The sequence below is a fragment of the Orcinus orca genome, chromosome 3 (genome assembly GCF_937001465.1).
Source record: "Orcinus orca chromosome 3, mOrcOrc1.1, whole genome shotgun sequence".
Taxonomy (NCBI): domain Eukaryota; kingdom Metazoa; phylum Chordata; class Mammalia; order Artiodactyla; family Delphinidae; genus Orcinus; species Orcinus orca.
Window position 1 is genome coordinate 96090012 of NC_064561.1, and position 13441 is coordinate 96103452.

The following is a 13441-nucleotide window of genomic DNA, read 5'->3' on the forward strand; positions in this document are numbered from 1 at the left end:
CTTTACATTTCTTTTAGGGTAGGTTTAGTATTAATGACCTCTTTTAGTTTTTGCTTCTCTGAGAAGTTGTATATCATCCTTCAGTTCTAAATGATAATCCTGATGGGTAGAGTATCCTGGATAGTATTTTCTTCCCTTTAGCACTTTGAATATATATATACATATATATATATACATATATACATATATACATATATATTTTTTATATTATAGGTGGCAGATTTCTTTTCTTTTTTTTTGAGATGCTCATTCCTTTATTTATTTAATTTATTTCTTGGGCTGTATTGGGTCTTTGTTGCTGCATGCAGGCTTTCTCTAGTTGCAGTGAGTGGGGGCTACTCTTCGTTGAGGTGTGTGGGCTTCTCATTGAGATGGCTTCTTGTTGCAGAACATGGGCTCTAGGCACGTGGGCTTCAGTAGTTGTGGCACATGGCCTCAGAAGTTGTGGCGCACAGGCTTAGTTGCTCTGTGGCATGTGGGATCTTCCCAGATCAGGGCTCGAACCCATGTCCCCTGCATTGGCAGGTGGATTCTTAACCACTGCACCACCAGGGAAGTCCCACTTTGAATATATTTATCATGCCAGTCCCTTCAGTCCTCCAAAGTGTCTGAAGAAAAATCAGCTTTTATGGGGGGTCCTTATAGCCTTATGGGGGTGTCCCTTGTATATGACTCTTTGTTTTTCTCTTGCTGCCTTAGAATTCTCTTTTTATCTTTAACTTTTGCCATTCTAATTGTGACATATCTTGCTGTGGATCTGTTTGTGTTCATCTTGTTTGGGAACCTCTGTGCTTCCTGTACCTGGATATATATATGTCATTCTTCAGATATGGGAAGTTTTCAGCCATAATTCCATCAAATACATGTTCGATCACCTTTTCTTTCTCTTATCCTTCTGGGACTTCTATAATGCAAATGTTGGTATGTTTGCTATTATCCCAGAGATTGCTTAAACTGTTTTTATTTTTTAATTTGTTTTTCTTTTGCTATTCTGATTGGGTGATTTTCATTATTCTCTTTTCCAGGTCACTTATGCTTTCTTCTGTATCACTTAGTCTGCTATTAATACCTTCTAGTGTGTTTTTTATTTTAGTTATTGTATTGTTTAGTTCTGACTGGTTCTTCTTTGTATTTTCTAGCTCCTTGTTAAAATTCTCGCTATGTTCATCTATCTTTTTTTTTCATGTATCTTTTCTGTAATTTATTTAGCATTCTTATTACTAATGCTTTGAATTCTTTAACTGGTAAATTGTGTATTTCTGTTTCATTATCTATTTTTCAGGGGTTTTCTCTTACTCTTTCATTTGGGACCAGTCCCTCTGTCTCATTTTGCTTAACTTTCTTTGTCTCTATGAATTTAGTGAAACAGTTACCTACTGTGGTCTTGAAGGGATCTCTTTATGTGGGAGCATCCTTGTACCCTTCTTGTTCTCCAGTGCCTTTGCTGGGAGAGCTGGATTTGACTTGAAAACAAGTCATGTCTTTCTTCAGGGTTTGCTGGCATCTATAAGTTTGGTAGGAGGTGGGGCTGGAGATAGGCTAGGGCCAGAACCAAGTGTGAAGCAGGGTTTCCCCACTGCTCAGTGGCCATAACTTCCCTGTTGGGTGTGGTGTCTGATTCCAACTTGTTGGAGCAGAAGCTCTGTGGGTCAGGTCCGAGCTGGCTCTGTTCCTTTTAAGTGTATGTTCTCCCCTCTCCCAGCAGCAGCACCCTTGCCCCTGAGGGGAGCATTGTTGGAGCAAGAGGGGTCCATGCAGGCCCTTGGCTGGTTAAGAGGTGGGGGCTGTTATGGGCAGCTGCAGACAGAGGTCCAAACTGTCTCTAATGTTCCACCTGTGCAAGTGCCAACAGTGGCTGCCCTCACCCTGCTCAGACACAGCCTCAGGCCTGAGTCTCCTTTGTTCCTCACAACTAATCACTTCCCCAAGCCTCCATTGCCCCTGCCCCATTGTGGATCTGCACTGAGGGACATGCAGCCCTGCATAGGCTCTCAGTGTGTATGGGGCAGGGACTGTGCTATCAGAGATCAATATTACCCCTGATGAACTCCCTGTGTAAGCACCAGCAGTGGCTGTCCCCACCCACCTCTGACACCTCCCCAGGTCCAAGTCACCTCTGCATTCCATGGCCAAGCTCTGTCCACAGTTGTTGCAGCCCTCAGTCCAGTGTTGACCTGTGAGGTGAAGTAAGCAGGGCTGGACCGTTTGCTCGGCTCAGGCTGGGGCACATGCTGGGGCTGTCACAGGAAACGTTGCAGCCACTGAAGCACTCCTCAATCTGCCCTCTCCTCCCTGCCTTGAGGGCAAGCCAGTGCAGAGTCCAGGCTCCGCACAGCCCTCCTGTTAGTCCCAGCACCCCTCCAACATACCGAGGGGGCTCACCTTCCCTGAGTTGGACCCCAGAAATGTGGTGCCCAATATTTGGCTCAAATCATTCACTCCCCAGGGTGGATCTGCTGCTGTGTAATTTCCCTTTTCTTCTGAGTCTCCTCCTAGGGGCACAGGTCCTGCTGATCACTTCTCTTACCTTCCTATTCCGTGTGGATCTTTCTTACAGCCTAGTTTGTACAGGAGTCTTTCTGCCAGTTTCCAGTTAGATTTCAGTGAGAATTATTCTATTTTTGAGGTGAATTCCATGTCCTCCTACTCTGCCATCTTGATCAATCTCCTGAAATTTGTCCTGATGAAGTTCATTACTCATTTATTGAAAATTAACTTAGAGCCAAATTGTTCTTGGTCTTCCTGTCTCCTCCAATTCTTTTTGTCACAGGATTGAGGAAAAGAATTAACCTCCTATAGAGACATAAAGAAAGATAATTTAGGGAACAATATATTAAATTCCATTTAGTGTTCTTCCCCAAGTTCCATTAGAATCCTCACCTGTCTTGGGCCCTGATCCAGTGGTTGGTTGTAGGGTGCATTTCAATGTTCCCTCAAATGCTGGATTGTATCGTTTTCACTTCCTGGAACAGTACAGACAGTCCTTGTTCATGTCCGCAGTGCTTTCCTGTAAATCATGCCATATAGACATCTGTGGTAACACAGATCACTTTCCCTCATAAGATTAGCATCGTAACTGAGGGTCATAGTCCTAAATAAGAGACACAAAAACTTTCCAGGTAATTTGCCATAAAAATCAAGTTTCAACAATGAGATATATCTATAATATTTAAACAATAAAAATCATACTCCACATCTCATAAAATGGGCATGGGGCTCCCATCTACATTGATTACACAGTGGGCAAATGTACCTATAGCACTTTTAAAAAAATAAAATTCAGCTATAATATATTTATCATAAATGAATCATCATTAATTTTCTGTTCCTTTTTAGAAAGTGTAGGATAAGTTGTGATTGTTGGCCCAGATCTTTTTTAAAAGAAATCCAAGGTATCAGCAAATGTGTCTCTACTTTTTTCTTTGTAAATATCCATATACAGTCATTGAAAATCACTCCACAGAGTAGAAGGAAGAGTTTAGTGAATGATTTTAAGGATGATTATAAGAAAAAAGATGACAATGACAATGGTGAGGACCTCCCTTGAAAGCATATTTTCCCTTTAACCTGTCCCAGTGTCTCAACTTATTCAAAGCTGCCTTTGTGGCTGTTTGGAGACAGACCAACACATTGCTACAAGGATCTTACATCATCTCTTTCCCTGATCTGTTGGCACTGCCAACATGATATTCTCTTTCTGCTCTGCATAAGAATATTTAGGTAGAGGAAAACATGAAGAATGGATTTGAGAGATGTCTTGATAGTAAATTCAGCAGAACTTGGATAAAGACAGGACATGGTAGAGTAAAAATGCCTTCCAACTCTTTACTACTCCTTCCATTAAGAGACTGCTTCTCTCCTTGAATCTCAGTAGTCTTAGTGCCTTGCTTGATCAATGTGGCAAAGGCGGCATTCTGAGACTCGTGAGGCTAGGTCATAAAAAGTCTTGCAACTTCTTCCTGGGCCTCTTGGAACAATCTTCTTTGTTATTCAGTGACTGTGCTGTGATGAAACCCAAGAAACCCTGCAGGGAGATCCACATGGAGCGGAACAAAGGCCCCCAACCAACAACCCAGCTAAGCTTCCAGCTGCCAGCCAGCAGTATCTCACTCAATGTAATTGAACCATCTTGAGCTACACCAGCCAACATCATGTGGAGCAGAGGAAAACTGACACTGCTGGGTCTTACCCAAATTGCAGATTTGGGGGCAATTAATAAAATAATAATAAATTATTGTTGTTTTATTAAATTTTTTACTGAAGTATAGTTGATTTACAATATTGTGTTAGTTTCAGGTGTACAGAAAAGTGATTTAGTTATACATATATTTTTTTCCGATTCTTTTCTATTATAGGTTAGTTGAATATAATTCCCTGTGCTATACAGTAAATCCTTGTTGTTTATCTATTTTATGTATAGGGTTGTGTATCTGTTAAACCCATACTCCTAATTTATCCCTCCCCCACTCTTTCCCCTTTGGTAGCCATAAGTTATTTTCCACATCTGTGAGTCTGTTTCTGTTTTGTAAATAAGTTCATTTGTATTAATTTTTAAATTCAACATATAAGTGACATCATATAATATTTGTCTTTTTCTGTCTGGCTTACTTCACTCAGTATGATAATCTCTAGGTCAATTCATGTTTCTTGCAAATGGCAATATTTCATTCTTTTTTTGACCGAGTAATATTCCATTGTATATATATACCACATCCTCTTTATCCACTCATCTGTTCATGGACACTTAGGTTGTTTCCATGTCTTGGCTATTGTAAAGAGTGATGCTATGGGGGCTTCCCTGGTGGCGCAGTGGTTGAGAATCTGCCTGCCAATGCAGGGGACACGGGTTTGAGCCCTGGTCTGGGAAGATCCCACATGCCGCGGAGCAACTAGGCCCGTGAGCCACAACTACTGAGTCTGCGCGTCTGGAGCCTGTGCTCCGCAACAAGAGAGGCCACGACAGTGAGAGGCCCGCGCACCACGATGAAGACTGGCCCCTGCTTGCCACAACTAGAGAAAGCCCTCGCACAGAAACGAAGACCCAACACAGCCAAAAATTAATTAATTAATTAAAGTACCCTTAATTTAAAAAAAAAAAAAAAAAGAGTGCTGCTATGAACATTGGGTGCATGTATTTTTTCGAATTGGAGTTTTCGTCTTTTCTGGATATATGCCCAGGAATGATATTGCTGGATCATATGGTAACTCTATTTTTAGGTTTTTAAGGAAATTCCATACTGTTCTCCATAGTGGCTATACCAATTTACATTCCCACCGACAGGGTTCCCTTTTCTCCACACCATCTCCAGCATTTATTATTTGTAAACTTTTTGATGATGTCCATTCTGACTGGTGTGAGATGATATCTCATTGTAGTTTTGATTTGCATTTCCCTAATAATTAGCAATGTAGAGGGTCTATACCTGTGCTTCTCGGCCATTTGTATATCTTCTTTGGAGATATGTCTATTGAGGTCTTCTGCCCATTTTTGATTGGGTGAGTTGTTTTGTTTTTTTAGTATTGAGTTGTGTGATCTGCTTGTATATTTTGGAAATTAACTCCTTGTCAGTCATATCATTTGCAAATATTTTCTCCCAGTCCACAGTTTATCTTTTCATTTTGTTTATTATTTCCTTTGCTATGAAAAAGCTTTTAAGTTAGATTAGGGTCCAGTTGTTTATTTCTGCTTTTATTTCTTTTGCCTTGTGAGACTGATCTGAGAAAATATTGCTACAATTTATATCAGAGAATATTTTGCCTATGTTCTCTTCTAGGAGTTTTATGGTGTTTTGTCTTATATTTAAGCCTTAAGCCACTTTGAGTTTATTTTTGTATATGGTGTGAGGCAGTGTTCTAACTTCATTAATTTACATGAGGCCATCCAGCTTTCCCAACACCACTTGCTGAAGAGATTGTCTTTTCTCCATTGTATATTCTTGTCTACTTTGTCAAAGATTAATTGAGCATAGGTGTGTAGGTTTATTTCTGGGCTCTCTATTGTGTTCCATTTATCTATATGTCTGTTTTTGTGTCAGTACCTTGCTGTTTTGATTGCTGTACCTTTGTCGTATTGTCTGAAGTCTGGGAGGATTATGCCTCCAGCTTTGTTCTTTATCCTCTGGATTGCTTTAGCAATTCTGGGTCTTTTGTGGTTCCATATAAATTTAAGGATTATTTGTTCTAGTTCTGTGAAAAATGTAATGGGTAATTTGATAGGGATCACATAAAATTGTCGATTGCTTTGGGTAGTATGGCCATTTTAACAATATTAATTCTTCCAATCCAAGAGAATGGGACATCTTTCCATCTCTTTGAATCAATGATTGTTGTTGTTTTAAGCTAACAAGTTTTGGGGCAGTTTTTTTATACAGAAATAGATAACTGGAAAGAGAAGAGAGGCAACAAAGGTAAACAAATTTAATGTTTCAGGCCTAGATTAAACAGGAAGTTAATACATTATCCAGGAGAGAAAGCAAAGGAAAGTTGTAAAGATAGAACATTTGATTGTAATAGTGTGGAAAAACTTGGGTGTATGAATGGTATTACTAGAGACCAGTAAAAATTATAATTTGAATTTAATCTTGTTTACATTTATTAGCCATGGTATCATATCTACCTCTATAAAATCCAGTTAAATCTAGAGTGAACTACAATTTTATTTAAAAATGTACAGAGCAAGAAGTGGAAGTTTTAAGAAAAAAATGATGGACTATTGTTAAGTAATTTGACTGGATAGTATATAATAATTACCTTTAATAGGATATGAATTGTGCAAATAGTGAATCAGATCAATATTGGTCTTCATTTATTCCCAGGAAGGAAATTATCTTAAAATCCATGAAACAGTGACATTCAAAACTACTTTGACTTTGTCTCTGGCAGGTTTCAGGGGACTTCCAGATTTTGTACATCTAATCAGTGAACTGCAGAAGTCATTTCTTTTTAATATTTATTTATTTATTTTTGGCTGTGTTGGGTCTTAGTTGCAGCACATGGGATCTTTCGTTGCAGTGCACGGGCTCTTCGTTGCGTCACATGGGCTTCTCTCTCATAGTGGCGTGTGGGCTCCAGAGTGCATGGGCTCTGTAGTTGCAGCACTCGGGTGCTCTAGTTGTGGTGCTTGGGCTCAGTAGTTGTGGCACGTGGACTTAGTTGCCCCACGGCATATGGGATCTTAGTTCCCTGACCAGGGATTGAAACCATGTCCCCTGCATTGGAAGGCAGATTCTTAACCACTGGACCACCAGGGAAGTCCCCCAGAGGTCATTTTTATGAGAATGTGTGATTCTAAAAATAAGTCTCAAGAGAATTATTATATTTCAGAGAAATCAATATATATAATCTATAAACAAGTTATTTATCTATTAAAAGGTGTTGGCTAGAATTATGCCTATATGTAGATTGCATTTAAATGCTCTATTTGGTCATACAATGTAGCATATGTAGGCCTCTTTTTTCTCTAAAAGTAGGTAAGCTCCTAAGCACATAATTTTTTTAACATATTTATTGGAGTATAATTACTTTATAATGGTGTGTTAGTTTCTGCTTTATAACAAAGTGAATCAGCTATACATACACTTATATCTCCATGTCTCCTCCCTCTTGTGTCTCCCTCCACCCTCCCTATCCCATCCCTCTAGGTGGACACAAAGTACCGAGCTGATCTCCCTGTGCTATGCGGCTGCTTCCTACTAGCCATCTCTTTTACATTTGGTAGCATATATAAGTCCATGCCACTCTCTCACTTCATCCCAGCTTACCCTTCCCCCTCCCTGTTTCCTCAAGTCCATTCTCTACATCTGTGTCTTTAATCCTGTCCTGCCCCTAGGTTCTTCATAACCATATTTTTTTTTCAGATTCCATATATATGTGTTAGCACACAATATTTGGTTTTCTCTTTCTGACTTACTTCACTCTGTATGACAGACTCTAGGTCCATCCACCTCACTACAAATAACTCAACTTCATTTCTTTTTATGGCAGAGTAATATTCCATTGTATATATGTGCCACATCTTCTTTATCCATTCATCTGTTGATGGACACTTAGGTTGCTTCCATGTCCTGGCTATTGTAAATAGAACTGCAATGAACATTGTGGTACGTGACTCTTTTTGAATTATGGTTTTCTCAGGGTATATGCCCAGTAGTGGGATTGCTGGGTCGTATGGTAGTTCTATTTGTAGTTTTTTAAGGAACCTCCATACTGTTCTCCATAGTGGCTGTATCAATTTACATTCCCACCGACAGCTAAGCACATAATTTATCACTTTAATCCATAACTTTGGAGATGAACTATTGCTGGAAAAGCATGAGCCTAATGGTTGGGTAGAAGTACAACTTTCACCCTTACTTTTAGCTCATACTGTTAAATAATTTTGGAAAATAACTTCTATTGACTCATTCCTTTTACACTCTATCCATTTTGTTAAGGAGGATTATGGCAACTATTCATGCATCAAAAAGTTTTGAAGACATAACTCATAGCATCTCTTTAGTGAATCAAGAGTCAGTGTATTTTTACAGCACTTAACTTTTCATAGAATGACTTTCACCTTTTCCTGAAAAGGTCAAGATAGAAAAAATATTGGAATCTCTTATCTGCTATGCAATCAACTGTAAATATTCTTTGTATGCACGGTGCCTGGCACATCGTAAGAAAGAAAGGAGAAATGAAGGGAGAGAGGCAGGGAGGGCTCCCTTGGAGACCTGCTTTTGCATCACATTAAGAATTAACCTGAGACTGTTCTGCTCAGTCTTTGACTGTGATTTACAAAACACAAATATACGCTTGTATCTGTAGGATAATATGTCGTAGACTGGGGAGATGTCATTCCAACAGGGGAAACATTGTTTGAAATACTAAGCATGTCTCTTCTCTCACTACCATTAATGATACCTGGGTAAACCACAGAGACCTCATGGCATGACTTTTATTAGGGCCATGTCCTATTAGCCATGCCCCAAATCTAGACCTTGCTAGGTCCCACTGCTGAAGATATGACAGAAAAAGGAACATAATTTACTATTCTGCAACAGTGACGAACATAGAACTGGGTAGAGTTTGGCTTTAACTTACTAAGCTATAAAGGTTTCATATATATATATATATATATATATATATATATATATATATATATATATATATTCTGTGCTATATAATATCAGAACAGCTATTATCAGGAGTGGTTATAATAAGCATCATAATAACTACCACTTAGTGAGTGACCACAAATCGAGGCACTTGGCTAAGCTTTTTTTTTTATTATTGTGCTCAATTAATTACAACAACCCTGCATGGTAGTGTTGTTCTGCCTATTTTGAGGACAGGGAAGTAGAGGTTAAATAACTTTGTACGGAGTGGATCCAGTTATTTCAACTCCATCAGTCACCAAACCTCCTTCTCATTCCACAATTCCCACACATATTCAAAACCACTATATTCATTGAAACGTTTTTGAGTGGCCACTACCATAAATGGTATTTGGTGTAGAGTACATGTGAGTTCCCAAATTTATTTAGAGAAAACTGCCATTAAAGTTTTCCTGTGGAAGTCCAAGCCCTAGAACTTATTTCTTCTTTCTTTATCAAAGTCAGTTTCATGGATTTATAATTTATGTAAGACTGTTCAAGTTGCCTGAATTTGAGGACTCTAAGAGCAAATGTTGGATCTCAGAATTTCAGGACAGGATTGATTAATTCATTCCACACTGACTGTGTAAGCACTGAGTTTGACACTGAGTATACAGAAGTAATGACGTGCAGATAGCCTTGACCTTGATGAGCCCACCGTGATGCCTTTCCTTTAAAGTCCGATGAAACAAATTGCAGTAATGTTATGAGGGTGGGGAAAATGTATTAAAGAGAACAAATGACACTAATCATTTAGAGGCCCCTGAATTGCTAGGTCTGGAAATTGTTGAACTGCTAAATTCAACACCAGATTGTCTCGGGGCAGGTAAAAATATTGATCTGTCCCAGGACCGGCACTGAGGCTCCCTCTTTCAAAATGAATGTCAGAATATCATTCTTATTATGAATTCCCAGACAGAAATGGAAGCTCACTGATGCACTTTAAATTCCATCAAAGGATTAAAAAGGAGAAGAAATATAAGAGAAGCTTTGGACATGGTTGGGTACCCTTAGATATTGTTAATACATCCTAATTCTGCTTGCAAACACTCTTTATATTGAACAACAAGAAGAAATTAAGATGTGGTATAGTGAAGCATGCTTTGCCAGAAGCTGTTTAATCCATAACCTATGACATGGACTTTCTTATCTAATACTTCTTTTTGAAACCTTTCTCCGCTATACCCCTGTATAACTGTAAATACATCATCCTATTTATTCCTCCTGCTCTATGCTTCCAACTCATGTCTCCTTCAAGTTAAGGAAATAGGCTACCCCTAGAGTAAAAATATTACTGACAACTCTGAAGTGAAAACAGTTCTAATGGGAAATACCTTGGTACCATTGCAGGGGGCTACCAGCGCGGCTGTTTCTAGCAATCAGTTAGGAACTGGCAGATGTTAAATTGACATATGTTAGGAAATAGCTTTCAGAGACTCATGTTTCCAAACGTATAAAAGAAAAACAGATGACACCACCTTTTTTTGGCTTAAACTGGATAACTAGAAAATCACACCGGATGCGTTAAGATGTTTCCCTTTAGAAATATTTTCTGTTTCCTGAGAAAGAATGAGCAAAAGCAGAAGCGACATATGTGCTCCTCAAAGTGTGCTTTGGTCTTCTTTTATAAGTTTAAATTTCTATTGTGATTAAAGTATTTGACCAAAAATAATGGGGCAAAAAAACAATGAATTCAGTATTTTTGTAATTGGTATAGATTTTATAAACTGATGAATTATTCAGTTCTTCATAAGGATTAGTTAGTGGGAGATCTAAATAGAATCCTAAGGGAAAACACATCATGGAGAAACCTGAAATATGAAAAACAATTGAATGAGATAACTTATTTTATTCAATAAGAATTGAAATGTTAATCTCACTTTCCTGACATTTTTATCTTAAATGATTCATTCTGACATAGGTAAGGTATTAACACAGAAAAACATACTTAGGTTGTTGGCATTTTCACTGTACAGATTACAATTTGACAAAGACATTTATTGGTTTTGCCTGTTTTGTCATTGCTCTCCTTCAGGTGACAGCACGTCTAATATATATGAGGAACCATCCCTTTTCCACACTCTATGTAGCTGTTCTCCACACCTGGGCGGGCTGGTCTCCAGGGGTGAGTAGTAATCTGAGATTGGCCAATCAGTGGATTCAAATCTCATAGCTGCAACGATTGACTCAGTGTTTGGCACATGGCTCAATTTAGGCCAGTAAGACACATCCATGGAACTCTTGGTAAGGTCATGAAAAAATGGACTTCTCTTCCTATTGGAATTCAGCTTGTTGGATATAATCCTTGAGCTCCTAGAAGACATTTTGGCACCATGAAATAAGGGTCTATTCAAGAATTAAGCCAACACAGAGGAAAGCAAGGGGATGGGGGAGGAGTAGACAGGGGAAAGGAAGAGCGAGAAAGAGGAAGACAGAATGAAAGAGAGAGAGGGAGAGACTGAGTCCTGATGGTACCTTTTTAGCCTGTGCATCTAACCTATTCTTGAACTTCTCAATTAGTTAAGCTAATTCCCCCTCTTTGCTTAAGACCAGTTTGCACTGAGTTTCATTTGCCATCAAGAGAGCATGAAGCTACATGAGAAATCACTTTAGACTGGGGGAATTAGGGATGTTCCATGGAGGAAGTAGTACTGGGCAGGATCTTGAAGGAAGCTAGACTGGAGTAAGCAGAGATGGAGAGAAGGGCATTGCTGAGTGCAGCTGCATGATCCAAGGCATTGGGGTCGATCTGAGAAGGGAAGTTGCTACAGGGTTATAATCTCAGGATCCATGAAGGACTCCACGTTGGCTCTTAGTCCCAGTTACCCCATCTAGACCCCGAACATCCTTGTTGACAGCACAATATTCCATGAGGTGCGATGTACTCTCCTAAAGAGAATGGATGTGCTTTTGTGTGAGGAGACACACAGCCTGGAGCCTGCATGAATAGACAATGTGTACAGTAGTAATGGAGACATAAGCAGAGGGACCAGCCTGCGAAGCTGGGAACCCTACATCCGTGGTCTGAAAATCCTGGCCCAACCAGCATGGGACCTTCAGGACTTCCCTATAAATATATTGGTTGCTCAGGGAGAACTGTGGAAGTCTAGATTGGCTGGATAAAGGTCACCACTGAGAATGGTGGCTTTATAACATTTTTGAGCAGAGTAAGAAAGATGTGTTATATCAGAGCACATATACAAATAAACCAAACAAAAGTTTACACAATAGGACTTACTTTCACTACTGGTTATGAACCCTGAAATTTTCTATTCTATTTCATTCTACACTCTATTTCTTTCCTTCTTTTTCTGAATGCTAGTTGAACACACTAAAGTGATTTCATGGCCCACTTTCAAACTAGCAGTTTTAAAAACACTGACCTAAAAGAGCTGTTGGGAAGTACCAGCAGATGTCACTGTAGGTGACCACACCAATGTAACAGCTGCAGCAGGTGACCGTGGCAACGGCAGCTCCCTGCCAGGACAGCATCCAATTTAGTGTGTTTATTGTCATTTATTTTTTTAAAGGCCATGTAGTAATAAGGTTCTACATTCCAAAAATGTAAAAGGACACACAGGGAAAACTCTCCTTCCCATTCCTGCCTCTCAGCCCTCCTCAAGGGCAATCAATGTTACTAGTTTCTTCTGTCATCTTCCAAAGATATCTTCTGCATATATAAGCATAAACATACATTCTTTTTCCCCTTATTTTACGTGAAGAATAGCATAATTCAGGGCTTTCCTGGTGGCACAGTGGTTAAGAACCCACCTGCCAATGCAGGCGACACGGGTTCCAGCCCTGGTCCGGGAAGATTCCACATGCCGCGGAGCAACTAAGCCTGTGCTCCACAACTACTGAGCCTGTGCTATAGAGCCCACGAACCACAACTACTGAGCCAGTGTGCCACAACTACTGAAGCCTGCATGCCTAGAACCCCTGCTCCCCAGCAAGAGAAGCCACTGCAATGAGAAGTCCGCATACCACAACAAAGAGTAGCCCCCGCTCGCTGCAACTAGAGAAAGCCCACGTGCAGCAATGAAGACCCAATGCAGCCAAAAATAAAATTAATTAATTAATTTTTAAAAATAGCTCTTAAAAAAAAGAATAGCATAATTACAACATTGTTCTGTACCTTTCTTATCTCCCCTTAGCATATCTTACTGATTATTCCACCAGTACAAACACAGAAGGCATCCCCATTCTGTTTATGGCTGCATAGTATTTCACTGTACCTTGTGCCATTATTTATTGAACCAGACACCTACTGACTACATATTTAGGTTGTTTCCAATATTTTGCTCTTGCAG